This window comes from Hyperoodon ampullatus (genome assembly GCF_949752795.1).
Source record: "Hyperoodon ampullatus genome assembly, chromosome: 7".
NCBI lineage: Eukaryota > Metazoa > Chordata > Mammalia > Artiodactyla > Ziphiidae > Hyperoodon > Hyperoodon ampullatus.
The window spans coordinates 80,054,457-80,073,599 of record NC_136920.1 but is presented as its reverse complement, the minus strand read 5'-3'; the positions used below and the strand labels follow the sequence as shown (position 1 = coordinate 80,073,599).

The 19,143-nt window shown below is 38.1% G+C and overlaps 1 long non-coding RNA gene and 1 pseudogene across 2 annotated transcripts in view; both read right to left on the bottom strand.

Moving 5' to 3' along the window:
- Window positions 1-19,143, bottom strand: part of LOC307056535 — a 110,001-nt gene that overhangs the window by 76,503 nt on the left and 14,355 nt on the right. The gene's annotated exons all lie outside the window — the stretch shown is intronic.
- The window catches only part of LOC307056614 (3-hydroxyisobutyrate dehydrogenase, mitochondrial-like), a 36,743-nt pseudogene that overhangs the window by 6,106 nt on the left and 11,494 nt on the right, over window positions 1-19,143 (bottom strand). Inside the window, exon 3 of the transcript in view lies at window positions 10,628-10,691. The product of the transcript in view is annotated as a 3-hydroxyisobutyrate dehydrogenase, mitochondrial-like (transcript). The remainder of the gene's footprint in view (window positions 1-10,627; window positions 10,692-19,143) is intronic.

Sequence of the window (19,143 nt, the reverse complement as noted above, 5' to 3'; positions counted from 1 at the left end):
AGTTTTCACAGAAATAGATGAGATTCAAAGTATTCATTCCGGTTCCTAAATGATCCATTCCCTATCTTTCCTTATGAAACAATCAGTTATAACTCTAATAATTTCTCAAGGATTCACCAATCTCTACTTCCTTTATTTTCCAAGGTTTGGTATCATTACAAAATCAAGTCCTTTGGCGGAATTTAATAGTTTCAAAATCCCTCATCAGTATTATTCACTGGGATAAAATAATATGAAAATTTAACAAACACTGACTATGTGCTGAGAAATGATCCTTCAGTGATTCACTCAAGGTGGAGACTAGCATTCAGGCTGCACCTGAGGTAGAATTTGAATTCCAAAGTGGACCTTTAAACCACAGCTCATCTTCTCTTTTTAAAACCATCAGAAATAAGCCTGTTGCCTGACCTTTGAGATTCTGCCAAGAGACCATATTTACATCTTTTGTCTCTTTTAACTTCCCTAGTCCCCTTCTCTACTTTCAGAATAGTGATTCCCAGATAAGTACAATGAGTTCAAACAGTGTGGTTAAAGGGGTAATTAGTCTGCTCTGCAGCCAAGTTACTCACAGAATAAATAAGTTGGCTTTCACAGTTGTTAGTTTCTTCCTGGGCTTTGTTTAGAGGGGTCTCAGCTCAAGCAAGCAGCCTGTCAGCAGCCTGAAATAACTCTGTGGAAATCTAATGGCATATATGTAAAATATGTCTATGAAACCTTTTATTCAATCTTAGATCCATAATTTTACTACTTCTTTAGGCCTGGAAAAGGATATTCAGCTACAAAAGGACAGAAAAGAAAATGTGTATAATACCTCATGCCTGCCTCACACCCTAGAACCTTATTTTACCCCTGTTTCATCAGAAAATGATGTATGCTGTAAGAAACATTTTTTTAATTATTTGAGCAAATATTTAAGTGCACTAAGTCTCTGTATTTATTAAAGCAAATATAGTTACCTTTCTGTCCCTTTCTAAAAGAAAGCAAAAGATACAGTTCTTTTTTCTTAAGACTCAAGGTTTATGGATATTAATTATTACACTATATTGACACCCAGACATGTTTATAGGAGGCTTTTGAGACATACAGAGCTATTTATTCCCATACCAAATGGCACTTCTTTTTCCTCTGCCTTCTGCCTGTATTTTTTCTGTTGCGATTATATCCTACTGAGGCTGCTACATGTCTTTGTTTGATTTGAGGTTCTAAAGGTAAGACTGTATAGTCTCCTTTTTACAGAATAATAATGGGTTTTATGACTGTTTGCCTTCAGAAGCCTCCTTTTCCACTCATTCTCATTTCATATCTATGGTGAGGTGTCTAAAACAGATGAGTTAGTTCTGAACTGGTGATATATAAATCAATTATTATTTGATTCATATTCAAAGCAGCTCCTCCTAAAATAGTGGCCTTCCTGCCTGTGGGATGTAGTCTAACCTATTGCCTGGATCTACACCCACCAACATCCATATTTTGTCTATTGTTACCTTGGACACTTGTAGGAACTGAGGGAGTTTCTGTTTCTATAGTGTCCATTGACAGACAAATGAATAAAGAAAATATGGCACATATGTAGAATGGAATGTTATTCAGCCTTAAAAAATAAGGGAATCTTGCCATTTGCAACAACTTGGATGAACCTTGAGGGCATTATGCTAAGTGAAATACTCAGAGAGAGAAAGACAAACACTGCATAATCTCACTTTTACGTGTAATCTAAAAACGCTGCTCTCACAGAAACCGAGTAGAATGCTGGCCATCAAGGGCTGGGGAGTGGAGGAAATGGGGAGTTGTTGGTCAAAGGGTATAACCTTCCAGTTATAAGATGAATAAATCCTGGGAGTCTGATGTACAGCATGGTGACTATAGTTAACAACACTATTGCATACTCAAAAGTTTCTGAGATAAGTAGATCTTACATGTTCTCATCACACACACACACACAAAGGTAATTAATTGCGTAAGGTCATGGATGTGTTAACTAACCTTATTGTGGTAATCATTTTGCAATATATACATGTATCAAATTATGATGCTGTACACCTTAAACTTATACAGTGTTACATGTCAATTACATCTCAATAAAACTGGAAAGAAGAAAAAGATTCAAATGGAGAAGGGTGAGGCTGGTAGAAAAAAGCCACTGCCTTGAGCAGTACCGAGGTGGGCGGAAAGCCATGGGGCTCTATTAGCACTGCTGGGGAGGCTCTGCTCCCACGTGTGGGGAGGGGGTAGGACAGCACAGCTGTGATCCTTATCGCAGACCCTAGGCAGCCTCAGGCAACTTTTCAAAGTTAGATGCTAAAAACCAATAAATGAAATTATAAGGAAGAATTACATAAATGTCTTTATTCTACTTCTGGTCCTCTTGGCAACTTTTTCCATCTAAAAGCTGCGCCCTGCAGTTCTCAAAGTAGGAACATTAACATGGACCAGAAGTTTCCAAACTTTTCATCATCAACCCCTACACCAAAAGAAAAGTTGAAATTTTATGACCCCTAGTATATGAAGTATCTTGTGTGTTTTTAATATTTATCAAGAGAACATTTAACGGTTACCTACTATGTGCCAAGAGAAAATAAAAATAAGACACAGACTTTAAATGCAGACTTTGCTCCGGTATTATTCTTCCTTTTAACTTCAGTATAAGAACTATTGAGCTATTTGCTGTCCCAGTGAGGGGATAAGCAGACGATTACAGAATCCTGTGATCTCTTCCCAAGTTTGCAACTATAGGGTTGGTCCTAGAATTGCTCAATAAGTTTGTATTTTGATTTAAGGGGAAACTAAAAGAACTTCCTGTCCCAAAGTAACTCTGCTTTGCGGAGACTGGAGGTGCCGTGCAACTGACTCAAGATACTGTTTATTTGTTTAAACAGTTAAATAAGTAGTTTCTATTTAACAAGTGAGCACAAATTTTCACAACAGTACCTACCCCATGACATAACTCAGACAAAAACTCTGAGGGAAAGGAAAACTATATGGGCAAAAAGTCCAGGTTCCATCCACTGTACATGGGATATTGATAGGCTTGTAAAACTTACAGAGGTACCTGGGGGTACCCAGGAACCCTGGGTATTTAGTATACAGATCAGCAAAGGATGGTGGAAAATAAGATGACACCAGGTCAGGGGACAAATTAAGCAGGTGAAGCTGGTCCTTTATATTCTTTTCCCTTCTGGTACACCACTGCTCGTTCATGTCCAGAATATGTTCTGTATCCTCAGTAGTACACACACACACACACACACACAGACACGTGTGTAGCACACAAACATGCATGCATGCATGTACACATACATGGAGTCCCCAGTCTTCTCAGTTAAAATTCAGCTTGTAGTAACTAAAGAAAATTTATAATGCCCTATATTTTATAGATTTTAAAAATACTTGCACTTTAAGAGAAAACTTTTAATGTCTGAAAATCCCTTCTGACGAAGGAAGTTATTTCTGATATTGGAGGTTAACAGTTTCCCAGAGATAACTTCAGGAGCACAGAGACATGCCTGACCCTCTCCCCACGCACCATCTGGGGAGAATTCACCAACACACAGGCTCAATCCCTCTGCTAAGTCAAAATCAAGTATACCAACATCATTATTTCAGAGAGAATACCCTACCTCATGTTAGGCATTCATATGTATTTTATTTGTTGAAGAGAGAAAGAAGATATAAAGGAGGGAATCATCCGAAATTACAGAGTACACCATTTAAGTCAATATAGATATTTAAATTTAAGGTAAAATTCAATGATAATTTGAAATTATATGTGGAGTTTTATTTACTAAAGAATATTTTGCAAAGTTCAACTCCTATTTTAACTTATATTTTCAGAGAAGGTATTTGGTCCAAATGAAGAATACCTTCAATCATTGTTCTTTTATTGCAAGCAAAAAAGGATTTATACTTCTTTTCATGAAATATGGTTGTTTGACAACAGAAGGATAAATATTTTATATTTTTAGAAACAACAGTCAGGCTACTGATATTCTTAATTAGTTTTAATAAATCTGAATGCTTCTTATCATCTACTCTTTAGCTTGTACCTGAGGAGTTGAATACCTCCGGGAAGATATGTGCTCCAGACCCGTAAATATGCAGTTCACAGAGCCCACCACCAGAGGGCAATAAAGAAGTCAAATCTTGAAACCCTGGAGTGAAAATAGTGGGAGTTTAAATAAAAGCAACATTTCACAGTATGCTTTTCTGACCAACGTTATATCTAATAACTTAATGGATTGTATGTACATGGATTCTGAAAAGTCAGCAGCACACTTCACTGGTCAATTTCTATGATAAGGGGAACATAATTGGAGTGTAGAAAAACAGTATACTTACATCTTAAAATTCCACCCCTATAGAATCTACAACTCACTATTGAAAAATGATAAGAAGAATAGCTTTCTGTGTCTCAGTCACCAGTTAACATTTTCAAGAGTAGAATTTATCTTCCTATGATTCTCAAATACACAGGAAAAATGCATATCTAGGACAATGGATAAACTCTATATGACATGTGAAAATAATTCTTCAAATGGAAAAAGTAAAAGATCTACAAGGAACAGTTTTATATGCATTAGTGTGGATATATACATAAAGAGGCTCTAAGAAACATAAAAATCACTTCCAGGAAGTAATTTTAGGTAGAAGAGAATTAACATGGATGAGGAAGAAAAGAGAGTTGGTTTTAAGATAGTTTCATTTACTTGTTTTTTTTGTGTTTATTTATTTGTTTTATTTATTTGGTCTTTGGAATATAAGGAAACAGTGGCTTTCACATCCGTATCCCAGTGGAACAAAGGGACCGAGGTCTATACTGGAGCCCAGCCATTGTTTGACTATCTTGTAATAATACTGGTGAAATACAGCCAAATCATTTGAACTACAAGCATCCTCTCTGACAATAATCTTAAGACATCAACATTATAAATTAAAGAAAGGAAAGAGAGAATACTGTTTTCTTTAGAGAGAAAATACAGATTCTGGATCAAATCAATAATGTCAGCAAACCTCATGGCTATAAAATATTCTGCTGCCTATCATTTAGATCATGCCTCTAGAAGAGGGAAACTGGGTGATAATTTCCCCAGATTTTATATTTAATTCAAATATTTTAGGTAAGAGGCATCTCTAGTAAAACACTGTATCATTGATTTTTTCCAAAATGATAGCTCACAGGAGTTCCTCTTTCCTTCTCAAATACATATGGGGAAATGGAGGTGGGTGGGTTAGAGGAACTATCTAAATAGAGCACAGTAATCAACAGTTTGTTTTTTTAAAATAGAAATTTCTATTTAAATTGTTTCCAGAGACAGAAACACACAGAGACAATTCCATGTGACAACAGTGGAAGAGACCAGAGTGATGCAGCTGCAAATCAAAAAATGCCAACACCAGTGATTGATGGCCACCACCAGAATCTGGTTAAGACAAAGAAGGATCCTCCCCTTGAGGTGTCAGAAAGAATATGGCCCTCTCAACACTGAGTTTGATCTTCTGGCCTCTAGAGCTGTGATAAAATAAATTTCTGTTCTTTTAAGCTAACAAGTTTGTGGTATCTTGTTATGGTAGCCCTAGAGATAACAGTATTTGATTCCTGAGATGGCAACTGTATTCGGACTATGTAATGACTATTCCAAGATGATCAACAGACACAAAGATAAAGAAAGGCAAAACTGAGACTAAGCCCAGTTCTTTTTATTCCCAGAATAATAAATGATTTTTTAATTAATTTAGATCTCTTTGTCTAACCCCTCTACTTTTCAAAAGACTATGTGCGACCAATCAAGTATTAATATGTTATACTTTCATTTTAATTCATCTCAAATTATTTCTAATTCCCCTTATGAGTTCTTACTTGACCCATGAATTATTTAGGAATATATTGTTTAATTTCCATTTGTGATTTTCAACAAATTTTTTTCTGTTAACGATTTCTTATTGCATTGTTGTCATCTGAGAGCACTCTTTGTATTGTTTATATCCTTTAAAATGTACTGAAATTTGTTTTATGGCCTAGCATATAGTATATCCATGTGCATTTGAAAAGAATGTATATTCTGATGCTGTTGGGTGGAATGTTTTATAGATGGCTGTTAGGTCTAGTTGATTGATAATGTTGTTCAAGTTTTTTTTATTTTCTTGTTGATTTTCTGTCTGTTCTGCTATTGAAAGAAAGGTATTAAAGTATCCAACTATTATTGTAGAACTGTTTCTCTTTTCCGTTGTGTCGATTTTGCTTCATTGTATTTTGAAGTTCTGTTGTTAGGTGCATATAAGTTTATAATTATTATACATTCTAGATGGTATAATCATTTTATCAGTTTAAAATATCTTTGTCTCATGGACTTGAGGATATGGGGAGGGGGAAGGGTAAGCTGTGACAAAGCGAAAGAGCAGCATGGACATATATACACTACCAAACGTAAGGTAGATAGCTAGTGGGAAGCAGCCGCATAGCACAGAGAGATCAGCTCGGTGCTCTGTGACCGCCTGGAGGGGTGGGATAGGGAGGGTGGGAGGGAGACGCAAAAGGGAGGGGATATGGGAACATATGTATATGTATAACTGATTAAATTTGTTTAAAAAAATAAAATAAAATAAATAGTGAAAAATAAATAAATAAATAAATAAAATATCTTTGTCTCTAGTAAAAATTTTCGTCTTAAAATGTATATTTTTCTGATATTTTCTTAGCCACTCCAGTTTTGTTGTTGTTGTCTTGTTTTGTTTTGTTGTTACTGTTATGGTATATCTATTCCAACCCTTTTACACTTCACTTATATATTTTCTTGACTCTAAAGTTGGTCACTTTCTTGTTGATGTTATATACATATGTAACTGTATATTACATTCAAAAATTACATATATAATAACAAATTATGGCAGACTTTGAACTGGACCTTTTTTTTTTTTTCGATACGCGGGCCTCTCACTGTTGTGGCCTCTCCCGTTGCAGAGCACAGGCTCCGGACGCGCAGGCTCAGCGGCCATGGCTCACGGGCCTACCTGCTCGGCGGCATATGGGATCTTCCCAAACCGGGGCACGAACCCGTGTCCTCTGCATCGGCAGGCGGACTCTCAACCACTGCGCCACCAGGGAAGCCCTGAACTTCACCTTTAAATGAGTATGATTTAGACAGTTGAGCTTCCCTACCAAATGCAAATAACTCACTTGAACTCTCTTTTTTGTAAAGGACAGACCAATTCTTCCAAGGGGAATTCTTGAACTCATTAGATATGTGATATTCATTATAATTAGTTGCATTTAACACCACAGAAAAGACTTGGTCAAAAGCTATTTTACTCTTTTCTTCCTCACTGGATGATTAGCTAGGTTCATTTTTAAATGGAAGATATACTCTAGATATTTAAATGTAGGGGATCTCTTCCTTTCAAATCTCAGAAAGAAAGGTGTGCTTCAGTTTCCCTGCAGAAATCTCTAGTATCTTGCCCCCCTTTTGAAAGAGGAACTAATCCTTCTTTCTCTATTCTTCTTTGTCTTCTTCCCTTCATCAGCAATGAGCCTCTTTATCATTTTTGTCAGCCCAAAGAATAATTTTTCTCTTTCCAGGCCATTCAAAAATTGTACACTACAAAGTAAACGGAAAGAGCTTTATTTATAAAAATAAAACAGCTATAGCAATAGTTCTTAAAGAGTATAAAACTTTGATCCCTCATTCCAACAAAAAGTCTTGTTAGCATTTAGGGTTCAATGAGAGGCAGTACACAAAAATGTTTTGGTGACTCATTTGACATCTTTACTAATAGGTTTGAATTCATAATGGTGAATATCAGACATATTTGTGTTAGGCAATTAAAATTAAATTATATCTAGACGTATTTTAAATTACCACATTAACATTAGCAAGTAATCTTAGAACTCATCTTGAAAGTAAAAGGTACTTTTATACTTTATAATGAAAAAATCAATAAAATGTGCCTTTATGCAGAGAAAATGTAATTATAATACCAATTAATGTTAACTGGTCACTTTTTATTGAAGTAGAGTTGACATACAATATTATGTTAGTTTCAAGTGTTCAACATAGTGATCCAACATCTAAATACATTTGAATTGGTCACCATGATAAGTCTAGTAACCATATATCACCATACAAAATTATTACAGTATTATTGACTATATTCCTTATGCGGTATATTGCATCCCCAAGACATTTATTTTATAACTGGAAATTTGTACCACTTAATCCCCTTCACCTATTTCTCTCAGTCCCCTATCCCCCTTCCCCTCTAGTAATCACCAGTTTGTCCTCTGTATCTACAAGTTTGTTTCTCTTTTGTTTTGTTTTAGTTTTTAGAGTTCACATATAAGTGAAATCATACAGTATTTGTTCTTCTCTGTCTGACTTATTTCACTTAGCACACCTAGTACTCTAGGTCAATCCATGTTGCTGCAAGTGAAAATATTTCATTCTTTTTTAGGACTAAGTACTATTTCATTATATATATGTGTATATATATACCACATCTTCTTTATCCATTCATCTATTTATGGACACTAGTTTCTTCCATATCTTGGCTAGTATAAGTAATGCTCCAATGAACAGAGGGGTGCATACATCCTTTCTTATTGGTGTTTTTGTTTTCTTTGGATAGATACTCAGAAGTTGAATTGTTGGATCATATGGTAATTCTATTTTTAACATTTGGGGGAACCTCTGTACTGTTTTCCATAGTGGCTGCACCAATTTACATTCCCACTAACAGTGCACAAGGGTTCCCTTTTGGATGATGGCCATTCTGACAGGTGTAAGGTGATATCTCACTGTGGTTTTGATTTGCATTTCCCAGATGATTAGTGATATTGAGCATCTTTTCATGTGTCTTTTGGTCATTTGTATGTATTCCCAAAGCAATGTAACCCCTATCAAAATACCAATGGCATTTTTCACTGAATTAGAACAAATAATCCTAAAATTTGTATAGAATCATCCAAACAAACAAACAACCTCCAATAACCAAAGCTATATTGAGAAAGGAAAACAAAGCTGGTGGTATGACATGCACTGATCTCAGACTATACTACAAAGCTATAGTAATCAAAACGTTATGGTATTAGCATAACAACAGACACATAGGTCAGTGGAATAGAATAGGGAGCCCAGAAATGAACCCACAGTTATGTGATCAATTAATCTACAACAAAGGAGGCAAGAACATACAATGAAATAAAGACAATAAATGGTGTTAGGAAAATTGGACAACTACTTGTAAAAGAGTGAAACTGAATTATTTCCTTATACCATACATAAAAATAAATTTAAAATGGATTAAAGACTCACATTTAAGACCTGAAACCATAAAACCCCTAGGAAAAATACACTGACATCGATCTTAGCAATATTTTTGGGGGGTCTATCTCCTCAGGCATGGCCAACAGAAGTAAAATTAAACAAGTGTCATTATATCAAACTGAAAAGCTTTTGCAGAGAGGAGAAAACCATCACAAAATGAAAAGGTGACTTACTGAATGAAAGATTTTTTCAAATGATATCTCTGATAAGGAGTTAATATCCAAATTATCTAAAGAAATCATACAATTTAATATCAAAAAACCCCAGATATTCCAATTTAAAAATGGGCAGAGAACCTGAACTGGTCACTTTTTAAAGTGTTTGATACAGTACTTAGATGCATTCTTTTTTCATTAGCCTTGAATATCAATACTCTTAACATCTCCGTTTATAAATGAAGAAATTAAGGAATGGAGAGATAAATGACTTGTCTAAGGTACAAAGCTTATTACAAAAAAGTTTATACTAAACCAGACCTCTGATTCAGATTCCTATACTTTAATCATTATGGCTTACTGCAGAAGATTAGAGACAGAATTTGACATTGAAAGCTTAGATTCCAGTTTTTAATGAGACTTCTTCACCATGCCTTTATGTCTAAGGGAAAAAATTCTGGTCTGTACTGCCATTAATGGTAATACTGCTTTAGAGAACTGTTCTGGAGGGAAAGGATATTATTCAAATTTATTTTTAAAGTTTTGTTTTTTTGGTTTGACTTTGTTTCTTAGTTTTCTCATGCTAGGATGGGAGGGCAAACAAAACCTAAACTAACAATACCAACTATACGTGTGTGTGTGTGTGAGTGTGCCTGTACTTATAAGTATGAAAATACAACTTACAAGAAAAGGCAAGGCCAGAATCTATAAGGCTAAGGATTTTGACTTTATCTTAGATGCAAGAGAAAGCAATTAAATGAAAAGATAGTTGTGTAGATACTAGGCTGTTCAAGTAAAGCAAAGGAGAAATGGTAGTGGCTAAGATGGTGGCAATGAAGATGAAGAGAAGCATTATATAAGTGATGAGAGAGAGAGAGATGAGATTCCAGAGGACCTAATGATGCAGTCTATGCAGAAAGTGAAGAAAAGGAAGGAATTGAGGACCATTCCCAGGTTTTTGCATTGAGTTACTTTTTGTGTGAATCATGGCACCATTCACTGAGGAAGAAAAGATTTGCAGGATGGGACAGTTTGGAAGAAGGAATAATTGAAGTTTCATTTTAGACATCTTAGTTGTAGAGACGTCAAGCAGTGTTCCTCATATTTCTCCAATGAAAAGAATCACCTGGGGATCTTATTGCACATATGGATTATCACCTTTTCTGCTAGAACTTCTGGTTTGGTAGTCTGAGTTGAACACAAAGTACTGGATTTTCTCACACTGCAGAAGAAAAAAAAAACACACTGAAGGAGGTGGGAAAGAGCTAACCTAAGTAACTTTGGAAAATAGTATTTTAATATACCGTAATTAACCATGCACAATATATACTGAAAAGCTAAAGACAAAAAGAAATGTACACAGAACCCGGAGGAAGATGGCGGAAGAGTAAGACGCGGAGATCACCTTCCTCCCCACAGATACATCAGAAATTCATCTACACGTGGAACAACTCCTACAGAACACCTACTGAACGCTGACAGAAGACCTCAGACCCCCCAAAAGGCAAGAAACTCCCCACATACCTGGGTAGGACAAAAGAAAAAAGAATAAACAGAGACAAAAGGATAGGGACGGGACCTGCACCAGTGGGAGGGAGCCGTGAAGGAGGAAAGGTTTCCACACACTACAAGCCCCTTCGCGGGCGGAGACTGCAGGTGGCGGAGGGGGAAAGCTTCGGAGTAGCGGAGGAGAGCACAGCAACAGGGGTGTGGAGGGCAAAGCGGGGAGATTCCCGCACAGAGGATCGGTGCCCTCAGGCACACACCAGCCCGAGAGGATTGTCTGCTCAGCCAACGGGTGGGGGGCGGGGGAGGCGGGGCGGGGCTGGGAGCTGAGGCTCGGGTATCGGCTTTCAGTCGGAGCGCAGGGAGAGGACTGGGGCTGGCGGCAGGAAGAGAGCCTGAAGGGTTTAGTACACCACGGCTAGCCCGGAGGGAGTCCGGGGGAAAAAGTCTGGAGCTGCCGAAGAGGCAAGAGACTTTTTCTTCCCTTTTGTTTCCTGGTGCGCGAGGAGAGGGCATTAAGAGAACTGCTTAAAGAAGCACCAGAGACGGGCGCGAGCGCGGACCCCGGAGACGGGCGTGGGACGCTGGGGCTGCTGCTGCCGCCGCCACAAGGCCTGTGTGTGAGCGCAGGTCACTGTCCACCCCGCCTTCCGGGGAGCCTGTGCACCCCGCCACTGCCGGGGTCCCGGGACCCAGGGACGGCTTTCCCAGGAAAGCGCACGGAGCGCCTCGGGCTGGTGCAACATCACGCTGGCCTCTGCCGCCGAAGGCCCGCCCCACACTGCGCGCCCCTCCCTCCCCTCTGCCTGAGTGAGCCAGAGCCCCTGAATAAGCGGCTCCTTTAAACCCGTCCTGTCTGAGCGAAGAACGGGCGCCCTCCGGCGACCTACGCGCAGAGGCGGGGCCAGGTCCAAGGCTGAGACCCGGGAGCTGTGAGAGCAAAGAGACAGGGAAATCTCTCTGTGCAGCCTCGGAGGCAGCGGATTAAAGCTCCACGGTCCACTTGATGTGCCCTGTGTCTGTGGAGTGCATGGATGGACAGCGAATCATCCCAAATTGAGGAAGTGGACTTTGAGAGGAAGATTTTCGATTTTTCCCCCTGCTCTCTTTTTGTGAAGGTGTATGTGTATGCTTCTGTGTGAGATTTTCTCTGTATAGCTTTGCTTCCACCATATGTCCCAGGGTTCTATCTGTCCGTTTTTTTTCAATAATTACTTTTTAATTTTAATAACGCTACTATATTTTATACTTTATTCTATTTTACTTTACCTGCTCTTTTTTTTCCTACCTTCCCTTCCTCCCTCCCTCCCTTCGCCCCTCCTTTCCTTCTTTCTCTTTCTTTCCTTCCTCCCTCCCTCCCTCCCTTCTTCCTTTCACTCTTTTTCTTTCCTTCCTTCCTCCCTCCCTCCCTCCTTCCTGTCTTTCCTTCCTCCCTCCCTCCCACACTTCTTCCTTTCACTCTTTTTCTTTCCTTCCTTCCTCCCTCCCTCCCTCCTTCCTGTCTTTCCTTCCTCCCTCCCTCCCACACTTCTTCCTTTCACTTTTTCTTTCCTTCCTCCCTCCCTCCCTCCTGTCTTTCTTTCTTTCTTTCCTTCCTCCCTCCCTTCTTCCATTCACTCTTTTTCTTTCCTTCCTCCCTCCCTCCCTTTTCTTTCTTTCCGAGCTTCCTCCCTCCCTCCCTCCTTTCTTTCTTCCTTCCTTCCTTCCCTTCTTCCTTGCTTTCTCTCTCTCTTTCTTTCTTCTACTAATTCTCTCTTTCTACTTTTTCTCCCTTTTATTCTGAGCCGGGTAGATGAAAAGCTCTTGGTGCTGCAGCCAGGAGTCAGTGCTGTGCCTCTGAAGTGGGAGAGCCAACTTCAGGACACGGGTCCACAAGAGACCTCCCAGCTCCACATAGTATCAAGCAGCGAAAATCTCCCAGAGATCTCCATCTCAACACCAGCACCCAGCTTCAGTCAACGACCAGCAGGCTACAGTGCTGGTCACCCTATGCCAAGCAACTAGCAAGGCAGGAACACAACCCCACCCAGTAGCAGAAAGGCTGCCTAAAAACATAATAAGGCCACAGGCACCCCAAAACACACCACCACACATGGACCTGTCCACCAGAAAGACAAGATCGAGCCTCAACCACCAGAACACAGGCACTAGTCCCCCCCACCAGGAAGCCTACACAACCTACTGAAACAACCTTAGCCACTGGGGACAGACACCAAAAACAACAGGAACTACGAATCTGCAGCCTGTAAAAAGGAGACCCCAAACACAGTAACATAAGCAAAATGAGAAGACAGAAAAACACACAGCAGGTGAAGGAGCAAGATAAAAACCTACCAGACCTAACAAATGAAGAGGTAATAGGCAGTCTACCTGAAAAAGAATTCAGAATAATGATAGTAAAGATGATCCAAGATTCTATTTCCAAGATCCAAAATCTTGGAAATAGAATAGACAAAATGCAAGAAACAGTTAACAAGGACCTAGAAGAACTAAACATGAATCAAGCATCGATTAAAAACACAATAAATGACATGAAAAATACTCTAAATGGGATCAATAGCAGAATAACTGAGGCAGAAGAACGGATAAGTGACGTGGAAGATAAAATAGTGGAAATAACTGATGCAGAGCAAAATTAAGAAAAAAGAATGAAAAGAACAGAGGACAGTCTCAAGAGACCTCTGGGACAACATTAAGCACACCAACATTCGAATTATAGGGGTTCCAGAAGAAGAAGAGAAAAAGAAAGGGACTGAGAAAATATTTGAAGAGATTATAGTTGAAAACTTCCCTAACATGGGAAAGGAAATAGTTAATCAAGTCCAGGAGGCACAGAGAGTCCCATACAGAATAGATCCAAGGAGAAATACGCCAAGACACATATTAATCAAACTGTCAAAAATTAAACACAAAGAAATCATATTAAAAGCAGCAACGGAAAAACAACAAATAACACACAAGGGAATCCCCATCAGGTTAACAGCTGATCTCTCAGCAGAAACTCTACAAGCCAGAAGGGAGTGGCAGGACATAATTAAAGTGATGAAGGAGAGAAACCTGCAACCAAGATTACTCTACCCAGCAAGGATCTCATTCAGATTTGATGGAGAAATTAAAACCTTTACAGACAAGCAAAAGCTGAGAGAGTTCAGCACCACCAAACCAGCTTTACAACAAATGCTAAAGGAACTTCTCTAGGCAAGAAACACAACAGAAGGAATATACCTACAATAACGAACCCAAAGCAATTAAGGAAATGGGAATAGGAACATACATATCAATAATTACCTTAAATGTAAATAGACTAAATGCTCCCACCAAAAGATACAGAGTGGCTGAATGGATACAAAAACAAGACCCATATATATGCTGTCTACAAGAGACCCACTTCAGACCTAGAGACACATACAGATTGAAAGTAAGGAGATGGAAAAAGATATTCCATGCAAATGGAAATCAAAAGAAAGCTGGAGTAGCAATTCTTATATCAGACAAAATAGACTTTAAAATAAAGACTATTAGAAGAGACAAAGAAGGACACTACATAATGATCAAGGGATCGATCCAAGAAGAAGATATAACAATTGTAAATATTTATGCACCCAACATAGGAGCACCTCAATACATAAGGCAAATACTAACAGCCATAAAAGGGGAAATCGACGGTGACACACTCATAGTACGGGACTTTAACACCCCACTTTCACCAATGGACAGATCATCCAAAATGAAAATAAATAAGGAAACACAAGCTTTAAATGATACATTAAACAAGATGGACTTAATTGATATTTATAGGACATTCCATCCAAAAACAACAGAATACACATTTTTCTCAGGTGCTCATGGAACATTCTCCAGGATAGATCATATCTTGGGTCACAAATCAAGCCTTGGTAAATTTAAGAAAATTGAAATTGTATCAAGTATCTTTTCCGACCACAATGCTATGAGATTGGACATCAATTACAGGAAAAGATCTGTAAAAAATACAAACACATGGAGGCTAAACAATACACTACTCAATAACGAAGTGATCACTGAAGAAATCAAAGAGGAAATTAAAAAATACCTAGAAACAAATGACAATGGAGACACGACGACCCAAAACCTATGGAACGCAGCAAAAGCAGTTCTAAGGGGGAAGTTTATAGCAATACAATCCCACCTTAAGAAACAGGAAACATCTCGAGTAAACAACCTGACCCTGCACCTAAAGCAATTAGAGAAAGAAGAACAAAAAACCCCCAAAGCTAGCAGAAGGAAAGAAATCATAAAGATCAGATCAGAAATAAATGAAAAAGGAATGAAGGAAACGATAGCAAAGATCAATAAAACTAAAAGCTGCTTCTTTGAGAAGATAAACAAAATTGACAAACCATTAGCCAGACTCATCAAGTAAAAAAGGGAGAAGACTCAAATCAATAGAATTAGAAATGAAAAAGGAGAAGTAACAACTGACACTGCAGAAATACAAAAGATCATGAGAGATTACTATAAGCAACTCTATGCCAATAAAATGGACAACCTGGAAGAAATGGACAAAGTCTTAGAAATGCACAACCTGCCAAGACTGAATCAGGAAGAAATAGAAAATATGAACAGACCAATCACAAGCACTGAAATTGAAACTGTGATAAAAAATCTTCCAACAAACAAAAGCCCAGGACCAGATGGCTTCACAGGCGAATTCTATCAAGCATTTAGAGAAGAGCTAACACCTATCCTTCTCAAACTCTTCCAAAATATAGCAGAGGGAGGAACACTCCCAAACTCATTCTACGAGGCCACCATCACCTTGATACCAAAACCAGGCAAGGATGTCACAAAGAAAGAAAACTACAGGCCAATATCACTGATGAACATAGATGCAAAAATCCTCAACAAAATACTAGCAAACAGAATCCAACAGCACATTAAAAGGATCATACACCATGATCAAGTGGGGTTTATTCCAGCAATGCAAGGATTCTTCAATATACGCAAATCAATCAATGTGATACACCATATTAACAAGTTGAAGGAGAAAAACCATATGATCATCTCAATAGATGTAGAGAAAGCTTTCGACAAAATTCAACACCCATTTATGATAAAAACCCTGCAGAAAGTAGGCATAGAGGGAACTTTCCTCTACCTAATAAAGGCCATATATGACAAACCCACAGCCAACATTGTCCTCAATGGTGAAAAACTGAAACCATTTCCACTAAGATCAGGAACAAGACAAGGCTGCCCACTCTCACCACTCTTATTCAACTTAGTTTTGGAAGTTTTAGCCACAGCAATCAGAGAAGAAAAGGAAATAAAAGGAATCCAAATTGGAAAAGAAGAAGTAAAGCTGTCACTGTTTGCAGATGACATGATACTATACATAGAGAATCCTAAAGATGCTACCAGAAAACTACTAGAGCTAATCAATGAATTTGGTAAAGTAGCAGGATACAAAATTAATGCACAGAAATCTCTGGCATTCCTATACACTAATGATGAAAAATCTGAAAGTGAAATCAAGAAAACACTCCCATTTACCATTGCAACAAAAAGAATAAAATATCTAGGAATAAACCTACCTAAGGAGACAAAAGACCTGTATGCAGAAAATTATAAGGCACTGAAAAAAGAAATTAAAGATGATACAAATAGATGGAGAGATATACCATGCTCCTGGATTGGAAGAATCAATATTGTGAAAATGACTCTACTACCCAAAGCAATCTACAGGTTCAATGCAATCCCTATCAAACTACCACTGGCATTTTTCACAGAAGTAGAACAAAAAATTTCAAAATTTGTTTGGAAAAACAAAAGACCCCGAATAGCCAAAGCAATCTTGAGAACAAAAAACGGAGCTGGAGGAATCAGGCTCCCTGACTTCAGACTATACTACAAAGCTACAGTAATCAAGACAGTGTGGTACTGGCACAAAAACAGAAAGATAGATCAATGGAACAGGATAGAAAGCCCAGAGATAAACCCACGCACATATGCTCAACTTATCTTTGATAAAGGAGGCAGGAATGTACAGTGGAGAAAGGACAACCTCTTCAATAAGTGGTGCTGGGAAAACTGGACAGGGACATGTAAAAGTATGAGATTAGATCATTCCCTAACACCATACACAAAAATAAGCTCAAAATGGATTAAAGACCTAAATGTAAGGCCAGAAACTATCAAACTCTTAGAGGAAAACATAGGCAGAACACTCTATGACATAAATCACAGCAAGATCCTTTTGGACCCACCTCCTACAGAAATGGAAATAAAAACAAAGATAAACAAATGGGACCTAATGAAACTTCAAAGCTTTTGCACAGCAAAGGAAACCATAAACAAGACCAAAAGACAACCCTGAGAATGGGAGAAAATATTTGCAAATGAAGCAACTGACAAAGGATTAATCTCCAAAATTTATAAACAGCTCATGCAGCTCAATAGCAAAAAAACAAACAACCCAATCCAAAAATGGGCAGAAGACTTAAATAGGCATTTCTCCAAAGAAGATATACAGACTGCCAACAAACACATGAAAGAATGCTCAACATCTTTAATCATTAGAGAAATGCAAATCAAAACTACAATGAGATATCATCTCACACCAGTCAGAATGGACATCATCAAGAAATCTAGAAACAATAAATGCTGGAGAGGGTGTGGAGAAAAAGGAACACTCTTGCACTGCTGGTGGTAATGTGAATTGGTACAGCCACTATGGAGAACAGTATGGAGGTTCCTTAAAAAACTAAAAATAGAACTACCATATGAGCCAGCAATCCCACTACTAGGCATATACCCTGAGAAAACCATAATTCAAAAAGAGACATGTACCAAAATGTTCATTGCAGCTCTATTCACAATAGCCCGGAGCTGGAAACAACCTGAGTGTCCATCATCGGATGAATGGATAAAGAAGATGTGGCACATATATACAATGGAATATTACTCAGCCATAAAAAGAAATGAAACTGAGCTATTTGTAATGAGGTGGATAGACCTAGATAGACTCTGTCATACAGAGTGAAGTAAGTCAGAAAGAGAAAGACAAATACCGTATGCTAACACATATATATGGAATTTTAAAAAAATGTCATGAAGAACCTAGGGGTAAAACGGGAATAAAGACACAGACCTACTTGAGAATGGACTTGAGGATATGGGGAGGGGGAAGGGTAAGCTGTGACAAAGCGAAAGAGAGGCATGGACATATATACACTACCAAACGTAAGGTAGACAGATAGTGGGAAGCAGCCGCAGAGAACAGGGCGATCAGCTCGGTGCTTTGTGACCGCCTGGAGGGGTGGGATGGGGAGGGTGGGAGGGAGGGAGATGCATGAGGGAAGGGATATGGGAACAGATGTATATGTATGACTGATTCACTTTGTTATAAAGCAGAAACTAATTTAAAAAAAAAAGAAATGTACACATATATTGAACTTGTTAGTAAATTTATTTTTCATACGTGTACAGGTTAATGATTTTTAAATATTTTATGTGTATTCCAGAATTGAGCAAATGAATAAATAGACTGCAAATAATGAGAATCAGGTTTCTAATTGTTAAAGAAAAGAGTTACAAATAAGGAAAGGGTAAGGGAGACTAGAATAAACCCTGTGGTGTTGGACTGGAATGAAGGTATCAATTTGAATTCATATATCAATTTGAAGTTATATATATATGTAGATAGATGATAGATAATGTGTGTGTGTGCACACGTGTGTGTGTACACACACACACCCAGATAGATAACATGAAAAGAGAGATACGTGTATATTTTTATGTATTCGTATATATATTTTTAGCTCTCTCTGCTGAAAACACAATGAGGTAGCTTGGATAGCGATAAATCCACCTCATACCAAGATTCTGGTTTCTGAATACCATTATTAATGCAAGGAACAAGAACTCCATGGAGAAATGACTGATTCAAGGCTGAGACAGAGGAAAGTAAAAGATGGGTCTGGAGCATTTTGTGGTGTCAGAAAGTAAGATATTACTCCAAAAATTGTATGGCCATGTAGGAAAAATATAGGAGACAGCTGGAAGGAGTACCAGTGACCAAATATGGAACACTTTGAGAAACAAAACTATTAATGATAGTAATAAATTTTAACCCGTAGAATAAAATAAATATCCACAAGTTCACACTGATGTATGTATATATATGAACA